At 37.2% G+C, this 20,022-nt stretch overlaps 1 non-coding gene across 1 annotated transcript; it reads right to left on the bottom strand.

Annotated features, from left to right (window-relative positions):
* Positions 1-4,554: 4,554 nt before the first annotated feature.
* LOC127089157 (small nucleolar RNA R71) lies at positions 4,555-4,661 on the bottom strand. The gene has a single exon (XR_007790929.1). It is a non-coding gene; the product is annotated as a small nucleolar RNA R71 (small nucleolar RNA).
* Positions 4,662-20,022: the final 15,361 nt, after the last annotated feature.

Raw genomic sequence — 20,022 nt, 5'->3', positions numbered from 1 at the left:
CTGCATAATACACTGGTTTTGTGTGAACAATGGATTCTGTGGATCCGGAGATGTATCTTCGGACACACTTTTTACTTATTAAAAAAATAATATAGGCGACTTTACACATGTACATCTTCGTAAATCCCACTAGTTTTGAAACAAATAGGGCGTATCCGAAGATGGATCTCCGAAAACATCTTTAAATTATTTTAAAATACGAAATAGGGGACTACACGGGTGTGCATCTTCGTAAAGCCCCTGGATGATATGATAGGATTTGTAAGTTCCTTATTGATCTACAACTTCTATAAATAGGGTATATCCTTCTATTTTCTTTACACAAACAAGAATGAATACATATCCATATCTTGAATTTGTGTATTAAAATGGCACAAAACCACCCAAATTGAATATCTCCTGCAATATCCAAAAAATCGGAGAGTTGTCAAGCTCGATAATTGTTCACCATCGATTGACAGCGAAGGAAAGATATGGTTCACCGTGCTTAAACTAAAAACGAATGACGATTTAAGGGTTATGTGATGTATCTTTTACCGCGACTCTACAAAGGGTCTGATTGAAGTGGACGCAAGATTGCAAGATCGACTGGAAATATTCTAAGGACATTGCAACATCCTGAACCACCAATTTATAATTAAATGTAATGTTAAATTTATGTTAACTTTAACTTTTATCTATGTAATATTTATTTTGAAGTTAATTTATGTTGTTGTTCCATTCCTTTTCCATTGTTCCTTATTGTTTCTTGTTTGTATTAACATGGCATATTTCGGAGATGCATCTCTAGAAATCTCGTTGAATATTCAACTAAGGGGGTGTTACAGAGATGCATCTCTCGATTAACCTTTTATACATACTGAGATGCATCTCTAGAGTAAATTTTAAGAGAATAAGGGTTTCTCATCAATTTCATTTGAGGTGTGTGAAAAAGATGTGTCCGGAGATGCATCTCTGGATGCTAGGGGCACTTGTGACTTTTCACGGTAGTGGAGGAGCACATATAAGAGTGGAAATATCATTTCCTAAAACAAATGGCTTAATGGAGACATTAGAAATTGTATGTTCACCTTATATGATAGAAGACCTCTTCATACACATTATTAGTTCAAGCTCTAGAGGGATTATTTTGAAAAAATACACATTATTAAATTATTTTGAAAAATGTTTTTTTCTCACATTGTCGCATCCCATCTCTAGAGGGATTAATATTTGAGTCTCGCATTTGGGAGAAGATACATGTAATATTATTAAACATCCGAAAAGACTTTAATGTTTTTTACACGAGAAAGGCACCATTCCTTTTAGTCGATCTTCACAATTCCATCAATGAAACACTTCACATCATCATGCATATATCTTCTTTCTTTTTATTAAAAATATAAATTATATTTTTTTAGTTCAAACAAAAAAAACATATTTCTCAACTTATGAAAGAATTGTTGCCTTATACCTTGTAATCAGCCATAGTTTTGTGTCGCTGCCGTCGTGCAGGTCGTATCAATATCCACCTGATTTCATCGTTCTATTTTATTCTTTCATCTTCACTATTGTGTTGTATCAGTCTCAATTTCTTTCATCAAATTTAAAATAAAAATTTGTTTTGTGTTATTACAGAAAATCTAAATTTCAATCACTCCCAATTCAATAATAAAGAAAACTCAAAAAATATTTTAATTTATTTTTAATATCATGGTACATTTCATTCTCTCTTTGAGGTTCACTCCTAACTTTTTCCATTACAAAGCACTGGGAACTCTCATGGCAGTCGACGACTAGCTTATGACAAACAAAAACAAACCAAAAATAGAGATCAACGGAGGCAAGGAAGATGACATGTCAGCGGGAGGTAAGCCCTAGAAACATCCATGTACGGAGAGCGGCAGGTTGATTGCAGGAACATGGTTGTATGAAGGGGATCAATGAGATTTTGTGTGAAGTGATTAGATTGATTTGTGTTGGTTTGCATTAAGATTTATTTTTTTCAAAACTACCAACTTTTCCAACAAAATTCCTCAATTAATCATTTTTACCCATAAATTTCCAAAGTACTCATGTTTCAAACAACAAAAAATTAGAATGCAGAGCACTAGCTAATCCAGTTGGCAACTCTATTAATAAGTGGTCTAGACAATTGAATTGGTGGCTACACCTAATCTAGTCAATTAAATTGGTGACTATGTAAAAGTCATAGGAGCAGACGTCAATTCATCTAGCTCATATATGTTGGATATTTTTTTTAGTATAAATAGAGGTGTGCCTTCTACCATTTTTTCCCACCTCTTCTCATTTTCTTCTTAATCTTTTTTCACTTGTTCTAACATGAGTAGTAAAAGAAATGTCCATGTTTTTTTTCTTCGAGAGCCATGATGACTCATAAACATATAGTGTATTTTGACTCGATGCATGTGTTTTAATGACATTTTCATATCTTTTTGTAATATTATGCCGATAGTGAATGTCTATTTTAGGTACTCGTGGTTGGAAGCTTTCATGCGACAAAACAGAGAAAAATGGCGAAAACAGGGGGGAGCAAGATTTCTGTTGTAATGACATTTGTCACCCATCAGGGAGGTCAATCCGTCAGCCAAAATTCAAAGAAATGAAGAAGTTATGGCTTAGCTGGATGAGAGACGGTCTATCATGAAGACAATGACTGTCACCTACATGACGGATGAAGCGTCATGGCACCTTAGTCCAACAACTTCTCCCTATTTCAGAAACAGTTTCTCCATTTTTCAGTTTTCTCCCTCACCACTTTAGACACATTTTAATAACTTCTAGCACGGACTGACATTATAAATAGGCCTTTTAGGACTCAGAAAAAGGTATATAAGCTATTTTAGAATCCAAACTTTGGATTAGCCTGAAATTATATTATGTAAAAGTGATAATTGCTCACATTTAGTGATTATTGCAATTTTAATTTTAGGTTTGGAGCAAAATATGTATGTCATTGTACACCTGCTGCTTTAATCTTGCCAACATAGTTTTTCTGCATTTTATTTCTAGTTTTTCTGTACCAGATATAAGTCTCCCTTCGGAGCAGTTGATATTATACTCTAGTTTTATTATCCATGTTTCTATTTTCTTCTATTTTACTTTACTGCAACGGTTTCGTTCATGTTTATTTTAATGTTTATTATTTAAAATATGAACAAATCATGTATGTTTAGTTTTTCAGCCATGTTAGCTTAAATTAGCTAAGTCCGGAATGTGAGGACTGTCGTACCGACGATGCTATAACGAGTTGTAAATTTAAGGTTTATAATGAGAATTATTTTTGTGTTTGAATAAATTTTATTTTTATAACTAAAGTTTGTTTCGAAAGCAAAAATGTAGCGATATCGATTTCAACTCGAAAGAGTGAAACTTTTATCTGACTGTAGAAAAATTCAGTAATTAATTTTAAACACTACGAAAGATTTTTCTTATTAATTTGGAAAAATCCAATTTTCAAAAAGGTCATTTTAAGAGTATAACTAGACATGCGAAAGCGGACGTTTATACACTTAAAATCTGGTACAGGACACGCGAAAGTGAACAGTGCCATTAAATTAATTTTTCAACCGAAAGCAACTTTTTTAAGTAAATAAAAGTGATTATTTTCCAAAGGAGATTTTGCACTGTAAAAAGTTAGACACACGAAAGCAGGCAGTTAGACTACATATCTAATATTAGGTATCGGTCACGCGAAAGTGGACAAGTACCTTAACCTTAATCCTTTTTCTAAAATAAAATATTGTCTCATTATAAATATAAGTAACGAGAATTGCATTTGGGTCTCTCGTTTTCATAATTAAATTAAACCCAGTTTAATTTTTGCTTTTATCGATCAAAACTATTCTCATCGCCTTAGATAAACATAGTAATAGTAGAGAACAATAGTTGTTGATTGGTCTCTGTGGGATCGATAATCTTTTTTATACTAAACGTGATAAAGTGATACACTTGCGACCGCATCCAGTTTTTAGCGTCATTGCCGAGAACCAATAACGTAAATATCATACTCTGTTGTTACACCGTCTAGATTAAGGCATTAATTTTAGTTAATTTCCTCATCGTGTAGGTTATATGCGAAGAACCCGTAGTATCGGGATCTTAGTGGAATCAATCAACGAAATCGGGTGATACCTATGTGTTAGGCGCCAATTACAGCAACTTCATTTAGAAATGGCTGAAAACGAAAAATCGTCCTCTTAAGGACTTTGTCGTTCCATCTCAGGACGAGCCACGTTTTAGTATTGTTAACCATGTAATTCAGACTAACAACTTTGAGTTAAAACCCTCTCTACTGCAAATCGTGCAGTAGAACCAGTTCTCTGGTAGTCCAATTGAGGACCCAAATTTACACATTTACGTGTTTGTGCAGTACACTGACATGTTAAAAAATAATTGCGTCGATCCATAAGCCATTAGATTGCGCCTTTTTCCTTTTTCCTTGAGGGACAGAGCTCGAACTTGGCTACAGTTCCTACCGTTGAATTCCATAACTACATGGAATGAGCTAAAAAGGCGTTTTTAGCAAGGTATTTATTGCCAAGCAAAACAATGGTATTAAGAAACCAGATAACTTGTTTTAGACAGGCCGACAATGAATCCCTTTTTAAGGACTGGGAGAGATATAAGGACATGATGAGATTCTGCCCATATCATGGTTTAGAAAAGGGGTTAATAATCCACATATTCTACAACGGTATTCACTATAATACAAGAATGATTATTGATGTTGCGGCAAAAGGAGCTTTGATGGATAAGCCCTTCCAAGAAGCCTACCAACGCATAGAGAATATGGCCCAGGACCACTATCAACGGGTAAGCGAACACACTCCTTTTGAAAAGGCACATCCTAAAGGTGGTATGTATGAGGTGAGCAGTTTCGATCACATGAATTTTAAAGTAGATGTTCTCACTTAAAAGATCAATAACTTAACCATTACCTTTGCGACTACCATAGATGTCGTGACTCCCAACTGTGAAATTTGTGGAGTCCAAGAACATGTCATTGTTGATTGTCAATTATTAGTTGAGCATACCCTGACCATGTTAATTATGCACAAGGACACCCTTATTTCAACACGTATAGTTCTGGATGGAGAAATCATCCAAATTTCTCCTACAAGAATAATAATATTTTGTTTCCACCCACTTCTTCACCTAGTTTCCAAAACTATAAAGGAGCCCCTGTTGCTCTTGATGCCCCAAAAAAGTCTAATTTGGAACTAATGATGGAAAAATTTGTCTTGTCTCAGACTCAACAGAATAAAGAGTTTATGAACCAAAATGTTTATACCAAAAGTTTATTAAGCATTTGGATAATAAAATGGATGTTATGGACACTCATAATAAAATTCTAGAGACCAAAATCTCTCAAGTAGCCCAACAAAAAATGGCTATCGCTGCTCCTGCAGGAATATTTCTTGGCTAGCCACAACCTAATCCCAAGGGACATGTTAATGCCATAACACTGCGAAGTGGGACAGAGTTAGACGACCCTGTGGATAAGAGAGTTAGAGACTAGACTCTATGAAAGAGTGCATAGGAAGACCCTAAGAGAGTAACTAACAAAGACCCTAAGAGAGAACCACCGGTAGTTGATAATGGGCAAACATCAAAGCCAAATTTGTTAGCATAGAAGGAATAAGCATATACACCTTTTCCTCCCTATAAGCCATCCATCCTTACTCTCAAATACTTGTGAAGTCTAAGACACTTGATTTCTCAGGTGTTGGATAATAATTGGTGGTTTATGATGTAAGTGTTTTTTAATACTTTGTCTCATCCCCATTTGTCTTTAATGTATGCTTTATTTCCATCAGATTCCTTGTGTCTCTAATTGGTAGTTATGTGTTTCTAAATTATTTGACTCTAAATCAATCAGTTATTTGGATAAGAAGATTTTCTAGTTCAGAAGGTCCTAAGTCAGAATTCTTCTGAGAATTTTCTATCTTTTGATCATTGAGTTATATTAATGGATATAATTAATCGTGTTTGTTTAAGTAAAGGAGTGTGACTTCTATCATACTGTTTACTGTGAAATTTGGTAACCAACCGTTGATCTTCCAAATTACTAAATTTGGTTACTCACATGATCAATCAGATTGATCCTAGGACATGTGCTCATTGTTTTTTAAAGTGAATTCTAGTAACTATGAACACTTCGACAATGTTTGTGGAACTGATGATTAAACTTAGACAGTAAAAGGCTAACATGAATTAAAGAAAAAAAACTGTAAAAGGAACAGGTGATAATTTAGTAGCAAAGGCAAGTGTTCAAAATGAAGAAGTATTAAAACTGTTTGAAATAAAGAAGTAAAAGATTGTTTGAAATAAAAAAAGTAAAGAGATGTATTTCTGGAAAAGTAAAGGTAAATTGTATTACTTCAAAATAACTGACAATGGTGTAAACAAACGTACATTTCTTGATTTACGGTTCCTCTTCACACGGGTACTTGGTAAATTTTACAGATTATGTACAGACTTTGACACCCTTTTATCCTAACACTAAGACCCTTTATTTATACTCAATCGAAATAACTATTTTTAATGGCCCTTCAATCGCGTTGAGACACATGGCACTTTGCATGGATACAAATATCCATTATGCTCCACGTGTACCTTCAGCAGTTTCAGATAAGAGCACAGTTCCCTCCTTTATTTGAATTTTGAATCTCGAATCGAAAACCGCCTTCAACTATTTGAATAAATATTTCTAAGTCCTAATTGTACGTTGATGCTGATTACCCAAGGACTTTCGATTGGATCTCTTTAATACTAAATCCTGTTGAAACATCTCTACATGGTCGAAAACATCTCTTCATGGGATTTCCCTTTTAGTAATTCTACAGTGGGCGTCGAAATTATGAGCTAACAAGTTGCCCCCCAAAAATGTTATTTTTTGACATATGAGAGAAAAAGACATTTTTTGAGAATACGCTTCGACGCCTCAAACAACTTTGACATTTTGCCAGGTGTTCCAATGTTGTAAAACCTTTCAGTTTCTTCAGTTGTCTGGTGATGTCAGAATCATCATTACTTTTTCCTAACCACGTCTCCTTATCCCACAACCGAATCTTTTCACTCATCATGTTTCCTAGACTCTAGGAAATCATGGGTTCAGACATTAATTAACATCTCTCCATCACACTGCCCAAGGAAGACACGTGTCCCACTAACTTTTCAACCATTAATGTTGATTTGAAGCATTTTCTCTTCCAAGCACGCCTATAAAACCCACAAATTTACCCATTTCACACTTTACGCTTTCTGAACTTCCAAATGCTCCATCTACTTCTCTTCAAACAATATTCAACCACCACTGAAATAACCACCACTAAAAACCCTAAGGCTAATGAAACCATATATTTAAGGTTTATGAACAATGGATTTAGAGTTTTCCGCGCTACCCCCACATTCAAAGACCCCACTGATTATTTAGATTGGTTAAAGAAAATAGAGAAAGCTAAATCCCAGAACTGGAAAGACACAGGCATTTATGACCTCATCATGTTGTCGAAGATAGAGTTGGAGTATAGCACCTCTATATTGGTTTCTTCATTATACTTTTGGGATAGTACACACTATAATTTTCACCTTCCATGTGGCATCGCCACACCAACGCTTTTCAACTTAGCCGCTATCATAGGGCTAAAACCTACTGGATATACCTACGATCCTGAAATCGATGTTGCAGACACCATAGCCTTTTCTACCTCTCGAACAGCATATTCGACTCACATCGCCCATTATCATGACAAAGATATTGACATTGTCTCCGACATGGAGCATATAGCTTTCTTGGCCCTATGGTTGTCTCACTCTGTCTTCTGCTCGAAGTCTTTACAAGTTGCCAAGAAATATCTCACCTTGGCGAATCAACTACATACTGGACATGATATTTGCCTAAGTGAGATGATATTGGCAAGTCTCAATGAGTCATTGAGTGATGGAGTCACTCAATTGAAGAATTTGGGTGAAAAAGGGAATCTTCTCCTCTCTGGCCCTTTTTGGCTATTGCAACTCTGGCTCAATGCCACCTTTGAGGCAGTCTACCAAACAAAGGCCTCGTTGACAAAGAAGCTGGGGAGATTAAAAATAGAATGATCAAAGGAATTCGACTGGATCAGCTGACTCCCAGTGACGAAGGACAAGCCTTGCAACCAACTTTTATGGGCTACATAATGATGTTCGCCAAGCGCCATGTTTTCACTTCGAGCATGGCCCAATTTGCCTCTAGGAAGTATGGTCCAAAATGGTTTACCAGGACTTTCCCATCTCCATCCAAGAAACATAATCTTTAATGATTTGGGAAGCCTTCTTGACCCCGAGGATCCTAACCCTTCGATTTAATCCTTCAAAGGTTTAGTTTACTTTGATCACCTATCAACCTAACCTTGCCGCTCGACAGTTTGGGTTAATTCAGGTTCTTCCAAAGTGCCTGTATGACAAAAAGGGTAGCCTCCTTCTCTATAATGCAGTCCATAATGAAGCCACTGCCCTCAAGCAGATAGCCAGATATACTGGCAGGACCCAACTTACTCCTTTTAACTTCGAGCCTAACTTCCTCTGCACTCAAGAGTTTGGGAGATGGTGGACCAAATACTACATTGAAGAGTTATGTGATGTCTTTTCTATTATCCAAATCTTTGACAAAGCTTTTCTTATTGTGCAGGAAAAGACCAGAAAAGGTACTTACACGCTTATCAAAGAAATCCAAGCTTTTCAGAACTACTTTAAAACTGCTTATAGGCCTGATGATCTTAGTCGAACCATCCGCAAAGCAGCTGTCACGCTCAAAGAAATTTTTTCAAAGAAAATGGAAAGTCTAAAGATTCCTTCGTACGTTCCTCATGAGAAACGCTACGAAATGGCTTTCGAAATGTTTCCCCCAAAATTCCCTCCACTGCCTAATGTGGACTTTGGAGTGGCCCTTACCCCTCCATTTTCAGACTGGTTTATTTTTTGTGACTCCATTAAGATACTTCGATAGCAGTCCCAGAAAAAAGCCCAGCGGGTCGTTGCGACTAAGCATACTCTAGACAGTTTCAAAGGGCATCTTCATATAGGGATCGGAGATGTTCGCATTGAATCAGACATATATGAAGGTGTTGTTAGGGACCAATTAGTACTACTTTTTATATAATTTTATTGGTCCCTTTTACCAAGTTTTAATGTAATTACACACTTTTATTCTCACTATTTTGTATAAATGCAATTAGGTTTAATTTATTTTGTTTTGAGTAGTTATTTCACATATTTGTTAGTTTTGTAGAATTTTTGGGCAAGAGAGCTTTGGAATGATTAATCATAAATTGGAAGAAGTGTTGAATGCAATTTGGAGGCTTGACTTTGAAGATTAACATTTGGAAGACTAATTGGATGAAGCTTGCAAAGCAAGGAAGCTAAAGTAGCTTCAGTTCGCGCCGCGAAGCTTGCGAATCCAGTAAGCTGTTTTGGCCAAGTGTGTTGTTTTCAAGGCCAACTGTGTTTTGCCATTTTTGTGTCTGTCTTAGGGGGGGCTTTTTAGCTTTAGATGAAAATGATCATTTTAGGAAATGTCAACCCTTTTAGAAATCAGAATGTAAATTGTTCATTCATTCATTGATACTTGGATATTTTTTGTAAGAAAAAAAAACAGAGTTTTATTCTCTATTCCCTTTGGCTGTTCAAAATGAAGATGAGAAGATAAACCCCATTTTGTCAAGATTGGAGGTAGTAGCTATTCCTATTTGTTTATGTATTTTATTTGATTCTTATATATGATGAAAGATTGTTGATGTATTGAATGATATTTTTGCCCTAAGTTGAATATTATACTTGAGTAGTTGTTGAAAGAGATTATTTAAGTTTTGATCTAAAATATACTTTTAAGTAGTGAATAAGTTGTAGAGATAGATTTATTCACTACTCTTCTTTTGTATCAACCATTAAAGATTGCTATATTGATAGTTAGATGGAGAGATCGTCTAAGGATTAATATAGTGATTACCACAATATCATTTAGACATAAATGACTTTGAGAGGATACTTGAACATCATCAATAATCTTAAATCTATATAGTTGTCATAAGGAATCATAAGCAATTGGAATAGTGAACTCCAATCTTGCCAAGCCTTTTACATTTGATAAAAACCATTTTACTGTTTTAGTGACATTCTATGCAAAAGATAACTTTCCAAACCAAACCACTTTGTTACTTTCTAAACTTACAACAATTTGGATTATAGAACGGCAGTAATAACAACCAATCTCTGTGGATACGATATAAAAATATTTGCCGAAAACATACTTTTCAACAAATTGGCGTCGTTGCTGGGGATTGGTGTTCGATATTACAAGCATTGCAATAATTCATTGTTTTAAGTTTTGTTACTTTTATTACTATCCCTCTTGTGTTTCACTTGGTTTGTTAGTTTTGTAGATTCTAGTGCATGCGAGGAAAAGCTACCGAGGAGCAATTTCAATTCGATCCCGAAATTGAAAGAACACTTCGAAAGCTCAATAGCAAAACACGAAGAAGAAGGAAACTAGCCGAAGAGAGAAACCGGAGAGAAGAAGCATCTACTTCCACACTTGTTCAAATCGAATAAACGGTTGTAGAGGCTTGTGACGGAAACATGGCGGATGACAATCGTACCGAAATGTCCTCTAATAGTCCAAGAAGGAATGCACAATTTGCCCGTGGAGGAAGGAATACGGAGATGAAGACCGGAATCCTCCAACTTCTCTATGCAAATCCATTCACCGGAATGGACCATGAAGATCCGTATACCCATCTCATCAAGTTCTATGAGATTGCGGGTTCTACGGGAATTGATGAAACGGGTGAAGAAGCACTATTCAAGAGGATGTTCCCACACTCATTAGTGGGAAAGGCAAAAGAGTGGTACCTTGATCAAGCACCAAGAGTGATGACGGATTGGAATTTGCTAGAAGAAAAGTTCTTATAAAGATATTTCCCTCAATCCCGATTCATGGAAGCCAAAACGGCTATTGCGGTATTCACTCAAGGAAGCAACGAGTCTTTAGATGAGGCTTGGGAAAGATTCAAGTTAATGTTGAGAAAATGCAAGGGTCATGGTTTTGACGAGCTCACTCAAATCCATACTTTTCTAAATGGGCTCCAATCAACTCACAAGACACTTTTGGATGCTACCGCGGGTGGCTCTCTTATGTCAAAGAATGCTGAAGAAGCTAAAGTCATTATTGATCGGATGGCACTCAATGATCGCCAAAGTCAACATGACCGTAGCCCTTCACAACGTAAACCGGGAGTTCTTGAGTTAAATACCAATGACGCCATTCTTGCTCAAAACAAGCTACTCTCTCAACAAGTGGAGTTGCTTACTCAACAAATGGCCAAGCTTCCACAGCAAATGAAGGAAATTCAAGGGTCTCAAGTTCGACATCAAGTAGCATGTTGCGAATTATGTCAAGGAGATCATCCTACTGGTTTTTGCCCTCCACTAGAAGAAGTGAGTTATGTGAACAATCAAAATCAAGGCTATCAAAGGAACATTCAAGGTTATCAACCATCAAGGTTCAACAACCAAAATTTTCAGCAACAAAGTCCTTATCAACACCCAAATTCTCAAGGACAACAATCGCAAGGAGGAAATTCAAAGCTAGAAGACACTCTCCAACAATTCATGCAAGCCTCCATGGCAAATCAGAAGAGCACCGAGGCAGCAATCAAGAATTTGGAAAACCAAGTAGGTCAACTTGCGAAATAATTGTCGGAACAAACTGCGGGATCCTCTTTCTCCGCTAACACTCAAACTAATCCAAAGGAGCATTGTAAAGCAATTTTTACTAGAAGAGGTAGAGAGTTGACAAGGGGAAAAAGTGAGGAAATTACAGTAGAGAATGATATGGATGATGTACTGGAAAATGAGGATGTGGCTTGTGGAAAGGAGAAAGTGGCAGAAACTACTCAGTTCGCGCCGCGATCTCCCTTCGCGCCGCGAAAACAGCAGAACCAGCAATTGATGGAGGAACAACAGTGTGGAGCGGAAATGAAGAAGGAAATTGAACCAAGAAAAAAAGAAAAAAAAAGACAACGAAGTGAATGTCATTCCAGTTCAACATCTACCATATCCGCACCATCAAAGAAGGATAATGCTAGACACTATACACGGTTTATGGACATATTCAAACAACTTCAAATCAATATTCCATTTGCCGATGCATTAGAGCAAATGCCGCGGTATGCAAGGTTCATGAAGGATATTCTCACAAAGAAAAGAAGACATGTGGAAGACGAGACAATCTTGCTCGATGCACGTTGTAGTGCCATCATTCAAAAGACTCTCCCGAGGAAGGAATCCGATCCGGGCCAAGTCGTTTTACCGGTAACCATTGGAGACATCTATATTGGTAATGGCTTGATTGACTTGGGATCTAGCATCAATTTAATTCCCCTATCCATTGTCAAAAGATTAGGAAATGTTGAGATCAAATCTACAAGGATGACTTTACAACTAGCTGATAAGTCTACTACTTCACCATATGGAGTTGCTCAAGACATGTTAGTGAAGGTGGACAAATTCTTGTTTCCGGTAGATTTTGTGATAGTAGACATGGATGAGGATCGTGATGTTCCTATAATTCTTGGAAGACCATTCATGAAAATGGCCCGAGTGATGATAGATATTGATGATGGACTAATGAAAGTGAGGGTGCAAGATGAAGAGGTAGCCTTCAATCTTTTTGAAGCCAAAAAGCATCCTAATGTTAAGCATGACTCCTTCCGAATCGATGCCACCAAGGAGGGACTAGTTGAGATCGCAAACCAGGTTCATGTTTCTAATATATCAGAGAGATCTCTTATCGGAGTCTACAAAGTTTCGACCGAAAATGAAAAGAGATGGAAGCATTGTTGCATGAATTAGAGTCTTGCGGAGAACTTGTTTATCATGAAGAGACAAACGAAGGCTTGGATATGACAAAGAAAGTGGAGGAGCCAAAACTAGAGCCACATTTGAAGTATGTGTTCCTTGGTGATAACTGTACTAAACCGGTGATCATTAGCAATACTTTGCCTACAAAAGAGGAGAATCAATTGAGACGAGTGCTGAAAAAGAAGGAAGTTGTCAAACTAGTAGAGACCGAGATGAATTGTTCTATCTCCGATGGTGAATGGGTGAGTGTTGTGCAAGTAGTTCTGAAAAAGGGTGGTATCAGATTTTATCGAAGGTTCATCAAGAACCTCTTGAAGACAACAAAGCCCTTGAGGAAGTTGCTCCACAAAGCCGGATCGTGAAGACCGTTGAACCGTCGAGCTTCTAAACGACGTTAAACAAAGTGCTTGTTGGGAGGCAACCCAACGTTGTAAGTCTGCATTTTACATTTTCTCAATTCTGCTGTGTTAAATTCTGTGAAATTGGGTTCTGTCCACTACAGTTCGCCCCGCGACCATCTTTCGCCCAGCGAACTGAATGAAAAGATTCAGTTCGCGCCGCGAACAAGGTTCACCCCGCGAACGGTGCGTGGCAGAACCACTTAAGTTCTGTTTAGGTTATTTTTTTCTGTCCATTCTATTTCATTTTCAAAACAACAACTTTCCCTCTTTTCCACTCCCACTTCTAAACTTCCATAACTCAAGAATTTCCATCTCCAACTCCCAAATCCTCATTTGTTAACAAAGAATTAAGTGCTTCATTAAGGTATGTTGTTCTTTTCATGTTCTCTTCTCCATTCCTTTCGGGTGCTCATTTAGGTAAGGTTAGGGTTCTGTAAAAATTGACACTTGATACTTGAAATAATCTTGCATGTCTAATTTGGGTTCAGATTAGGATTAGGATAAAGATTGTGATTATGACTGTTGAAAGTAATAAACTTCAAATCTTTGGAACCCTAGAAGGCTCCTGGAGATTTCCTGGTTCGCAGGGTTCGCGCTGCGAACGGGCCTTCGTGCCGCGAACTGGGAAATTCCAGTGCCATGTTTTATGTTGTTGATTGCTAACTCTCTTCATGTTTTGTTGTATGGTTGTTCTGATGTTTATTGCAGATGTCTAAGAGAACCAAAACCACGGCTTCCGGTCCTTCTCGTTCATTGAGACGGTTCACAAGTGACGAACATGAAGAACGATTTGAAAGCTTAATCAAGAGAACCATCCAACTGGAAAGGTTCATCCGTTTATCACTGAGTGGAACTTATCGGGATTTGGTTTCAAATTTTGAGAGAAGAAGGTGGACCAAACTTTGTGAACCAGAGGCGGCAATCAATTATGATATTGTACGGGAGTTCTATGCAAACGCCATGCATCTTGAAGAGGGAGTAGCTTTCAACTACCAAACCAGAGTAAGAGGCAAGATTATTTCGTTTGGAAGAGATGCAATCAACCAATATCTTGGTAATCCTCTAACCTTGGGAGAGAATTAGCGGTGCGAGTATCGTACCCAGGAATTGGCCAACGTTTGGGATCTTCAAGCGGTGAGCGCTACCCTATGCCTTAAAGGAAAGACATTTGACCTAAATGATCAAGGACTTCCAAAGTCATGGAAAAGAGAAAATATGTATCTGGAAGCAAGGGCATTTCTGGTGCTGCTGTTGAGCAATATCCGGCCAAGGAGCCACAGCACTATGATCCCTTTGGATGTAGGGTGCTTGCTGTATTACATCATGATCGGAAAATCTGTGGATGTAGCATCAATCATAGCGGGGGAAATGCGCAAGATGGCTATAAGCGGGACAAAATTTGGTGGTAAAGCAGGTGTGCTTGCATACCCGGGGCTGGTCATGGGACTTTGCCGACGGGCGAATGTTGCCATTCCGGATGAAGTACATTTCTCTATCACTAGTGTGATTAACGATGCTTATTTGAACAGGTTTTGCCAAAGGCAGATGGGTAGAGCCGAAGGAGCTGGGACTTCGTCCTCTAGACCCCGACCCCGCACCACTCCAGTTTTCGACCAGATGGCATTTGCTAATTATTGCTGCGAGAGCTTTGAGGCCTCAAGGAGGTCTCAATCATTCATCTTTGACGCTATGCATCAACAATTTCAGAACACTTTCTTGGCACCTGAAGCCCGCACATTTCCGTCCCAGGCGGAATATGTTGCTTATGCTAATTGGCCTGAGGGCAGGCCAACTTTTATGCGGGGTGCAGGAGGTGGTGCTAACCATGGTGATGAGATGGAGGACGTTCTTGGATCTGTTGGTGGTGGACAAGAGGAGGAAGATTAAGGAGCTTTTTGAATTTTTATTTTTATTTATTTTGAGTTTCTTTGTATTATTTTGCTTTTGTAGAATTTTGAGTGTACTTTTGGGTGGCTCTAGTTCACCAAAAGTTTGGTTTGTTAGTTGTTTTGATAATTGCATGAATACTCTTTGAGATTTAAGTGTGTTACGATCAAATTGGTTTACCAACATTTTTGTTTAATTGTTCTTACTCTTAAGTCAAGCCTAAAGCAACCAAGAAATGTTCGCAAAGAAAGAAGCATAGGACACTTCGAGTGGTGATGATAAGAATTAGTGTCGGCATTTCAAGGTACACTTTATCGCTTTCTAGACTTAACATGAGTAGTTTAATGGTATGTGCAAATTCCATATCATAAATTCATTGAAATATATGTCATTTTTGAATCAAAATAGGACTTAACCAATTGTGAGGAAGCTTTCCATTGTACACTAAAATGCGGGAAACCGAGCATTATTTCAACTCATTCTTATCATGCTAAATCATGCATCAATCTATTTTTGTGTGAAAATTTTGAAAATGATAGAGGCATTGTTTGTTGAGAAAAACCACTTGACCAAAAAGTTTGAGTCAACTAACCTTGTGAGGAGTAATCCTTAGTTAAACCCCTTTGAGCTTATTTTAGGATTCATTTGGTTGATAAGTGTAAAATCAATTGAAAGTTTTGTGAATAAATGAATCCTAATTTCTTTCGTGTCAATTGAACCCTCAAACCGAGTTGTTTGAAAATTTTTGCCTTTTGCTTATGTCTAAGTAGGGAGCATTTTTGAATAAATTTGGTTTTGGAATCTAAAGTTGGGGAGAGTAAAGTAAGAAGAGTTGATTAGAAACTTGGAAAAGTGAGTTTTTATGAAAGGGTGAAAATATGAAAAGAAACAAGAAAAGAAATCACCCTTGAAACCATAGAGAAAAATATGAAAAGAAAACAAAGAAAAGGCTCATGGTTGTGTGGTTGTAAAAAGAAAAAGAAAAGAAAAAGACGGGGATCAAAGAAATGGAAATTGTGTAGAGTTGAATGTAAGGAAATGCTCCCTTAGGATAGGCAACTTTGTTGAATTCTCTTAATCATATCCTCTCTTGAAACCCAAGCCACATTACAACCCTTGAAAGACCTCTTGATTCTCATTTTTCACATGATTTGGTATTTGTTTTGATGACCGCATGATTTGAGTTGTTGTTGATTTAATTGCTTGGATGAGTGAAAGTAACCCTTCATGTTATTCATCATTACTATGATGTGTGTGTAAGTTGATTCAATTTTGACATACATGACTTTGAATTCCTTGGTATGATTTTTGCACTCAACCATTTCTCTTATTTATGTTTTGTCTAGAATTGAGATAGGTGGATTGAGAAAGTGCCAAACACTTTTGAACCATTTGAATGTCCTTAGTTCTTGTTTCAATCTTTTGTGTCATTGCTTTGGTTGTGATGGTGGAAACTTTTATTTAGGGACAAACAAAATGCTAAGTTGGGGAGAGTTGTTAGGGACCAATTAGTACTACTTTTTATATAATTTTATTGGTCCCTTTTACCAAGTTTTGATGTAATTACACACTTTTATTCTCACTATTTTGTATAAATGCAATTAGGTTTAATTTATTTTGTTTTGAGTAGTTATTTCACATATTTGTTAGTTTTGTAGAATTTTTGGGCAAGAGAGCTTTGGAATGATTAATCATAAATTGGAAGAAGTGTTGAATGCAATTTGGAGGCTTGACTTTGAAGATTAACATTGGAAGACTAATTGGATGAAGCTTGCAAAGCAAGGAAGCTGAAGTAGCTTCAGTTCGCGCCGCGAACTCCTTTCACGCCGCGAATCTTGCGAATCCAGCAAGCTGTTTTGGCCAAGTGTGTTGTTTTCAAGGCCAGCTGTGTTTTGCCATTTTTGTGTCTGTCTTAGGGGGGCTTTTTAGCTTTAGATGAAAATGATCATTTTAGGAAATGTCAATCCTTTTAGAAATTAGAATGTAAATTGTTCATTCATTCATTGATACTTGGATATTTTTTGTAAGAAAAAAAACAGAGTTTTATTCTCTATTCCCTTTGGCTGTTCAAAATGAAGATGAGAAGCTAAACCCCATTTTGTCAAGATTGGAGGTAGTAGCTATTCCTATTTGTTTATGTATTTTATTTGATTCTTATATATGATGAAAGATTGTTGATGTATTGAATGATATTTTTGCCCTAAGTTGAATATTAGACTTGAGTAGTTGTTGAAAGAGATTATTTAAGTTTTGATCTAAAATATACTTTTAAGTAGTGAATAAGTTGTAGAGATAGATTTATTCACTACTCTTCTTTTGTATCAACCATTAAAGATTGCTATATTGATAGTTAGATGGAGAGATCGTCTAAGGATTAATATAGTGATTATCACAATATCATTTAGACATAAATGACTTTGAGAGGATACTTGAACATCATCAATAATCTTAAATCTATATAGTTGTCATAAGGAATCATAAGCAATTGGAATAGTGAACTCCAATCTTGCCAAGCCTTTTACATTTGATAAAAACCATTTTACTGTTTTAGTGACATTCTATGCAAAAGATAACTTTCCAAACCAAACCACTTGGTTACTTTCTAAACTTATAACAATTTGGATTATAGAACGGCAGTAATAACAACCAATCTCTGTGGATACGATATAAAAATATTTGCCGAAAACATACTTTTCAACAGTGACACATGAGATTTTCCTCGAAGCAAATCCCTCTTTTAGGATATTTACTCTTAGCTAACACTAACTGCTTTACATTATTTTCTTTTAGCCATCAGGGCTCCACCTAAGAAACCTACCATCAGAAGACCAGACGAATTAAAGACTGGGGGAGGTAACAAGCCTACAAAGGTATACTTCTACCTTTTCTTTTCTTTTTCTTTTGTTATGTTTAATGATGCTGACATTCCAATTCTTAACTTAGGCTGCTCGAAAACCTCCTCTAAGTCCCATCAAAATCCAAAAACCCATAGAGAACCCCGTCATAATAGAATCTGACAAAGAGGATCTGTCGCCGGTGCTCGACCTAACTTCTAGGAAGAGGAAGCAGCAGCTGAAGGTCACCGACACTTTGAGCCAACCTCCAGCAAAGCTCCCGAAGAAAAGGCCTTCTGCACTTACTATTCAAGAGCCTACTTCTGAAGAAATGGCAAAGATAGCAACGACCCAAAATGAAAGTAACAACTCCAGCCCTGGGGGCGAAGGTGACAAGGTAAAACAAACTTCACTCTGCCTTACATAGTTTATTTACTGTCTTTCACCATTCATTGTTTCGATTGTGTTGATTTCAGGGTGGCGCAAGAACTGTCGTTCGAACCAAAACCATAACTTCTTCCGCGTCAGCTTCTATTGTGGATGTCCTAAATAGTGCTGGCGAACCCACTTATCGACCCTCATCTGGAAAAAGCTCCATAAGTGAGATTAACGAACTTTTTTCTGGTGGCATTGATACTTCACCACCAAAGACTGCTACTCAACACTCTCATGCCAGTGCCTCCGATCATGAAACTGCTTCGATCGAAGAAGATGAGGCTGAAGTGAAACCAAATCCTATGATGGTGGATGAATTAGTTGAAAATGGAGACAATCCTGGAGACAATTCATACAACATCGAAGGAACAGTCAATCCCCGGGAGGAAGGTGGCTACGTCGAAGATACGTGGATGGAGGAAGAGAATGAAGGCAACCAGACCACAGTCCTTGTTGGTGGTGATGATAAAGGCTCTAAAGAGAGAGAGGCTGATACAGGCGAAGGGCAGGCCCAGAACCAAACTCTTGTCACTCCAACTATTGCAGTTATTCCGACAGGCGAAGTTTCGACAAGTAGTACTAGGGGCCTTTCTGCAGAAAGACTGGCCATTCTGAAATGAAGCCAACCCCTTGAATATTTGAAGGTTACGCTAAGTTGTAGGGAAAGTTCTTCTGAACAAAGCCTTAGCACTGCTTCGGTGTCTGAAGATCAACCTTCGAGCACCCATGCAGATGAAGTGCTTTCCAAGATTAAGGACAAGATCTTTGAAGGTGACATATTCCTGTTGTTGTTGGTTGATTCTTCTGCCCCCTTAACCTTAAAGGCTCTTCTTGATCAAGTCAACCTGTTAGAAACTTCCCCTGAAGTTGCCAACATTATATTGGAGATAGGCATTATGATCGACCAAGATGTCGCAGATCATAAATTGCTACCTCAGCTAACAGGGGAAATAGAAAAGAAAATTGGTTCTGAAGTAGCTGTCTGGGATGCTGCCACTGAGTCAACCAACAAAGCGAAGGAATTGGAGCAATCTAAACAAAAGAACCAAGAAAAGATCGAAAGCCCAGATCATGATATTGCTTCTTGGAAGAAGCAAATCAAAGAACTACAGAAAAAAGATCTCTGAGGCCGAAAGAAGCAAAAGCGAACTCCTAGAGTTTGATGATGCCTTAATGGCTAAAGATCTAGAATTCGGCATGGAGTTCGTTGAACATGCTCGAAAACTTGAGTTTGACATCAAACTTCTTCGGTCGAAGAGATCTTTATGTGAGAAACGTCTAGAACTTCTCAAAGCAAAGTACCTTCAGATCAAGGCCACCCTTCCTTTCTAATTTTTCCATTTTGCTTATTTTTGATGTAATGAGACATAAGTTTTAATTGTAATGAATATTATCCCTTTGGACCTTCAAATAAAATGCAAATCATTTTGGCATTTTTACCATGTTGACTCTGATTAACTTATATATATATATATATATATATATATATATTATATATATATATATATATATATATATATATATATATATATATATATATATAATATATATATATATATATATAA

Source organism: Lathyrus oleraceus, chromosome 5 (genome assembly GCF_024323335.1).
Source record: "Lathyrus oleraceus cultivar Zhongwan6 chromosome 5, CAAS_Psat_ZW6_1.0, whole genome shotgun sequence".
In the NCBI taxonomy this organism is placed as follows: Eukaryota; Viridiplantae; Streptophyta; class Magnoliopsida; order Fabales; family Fabaceae; genus Lathyrus; species Lathyrus oleraceus.
Note: the sequence above shows the minus strand (reverse complement) of the source record. Positions and strands in the feature narration are given on the sequence as shown.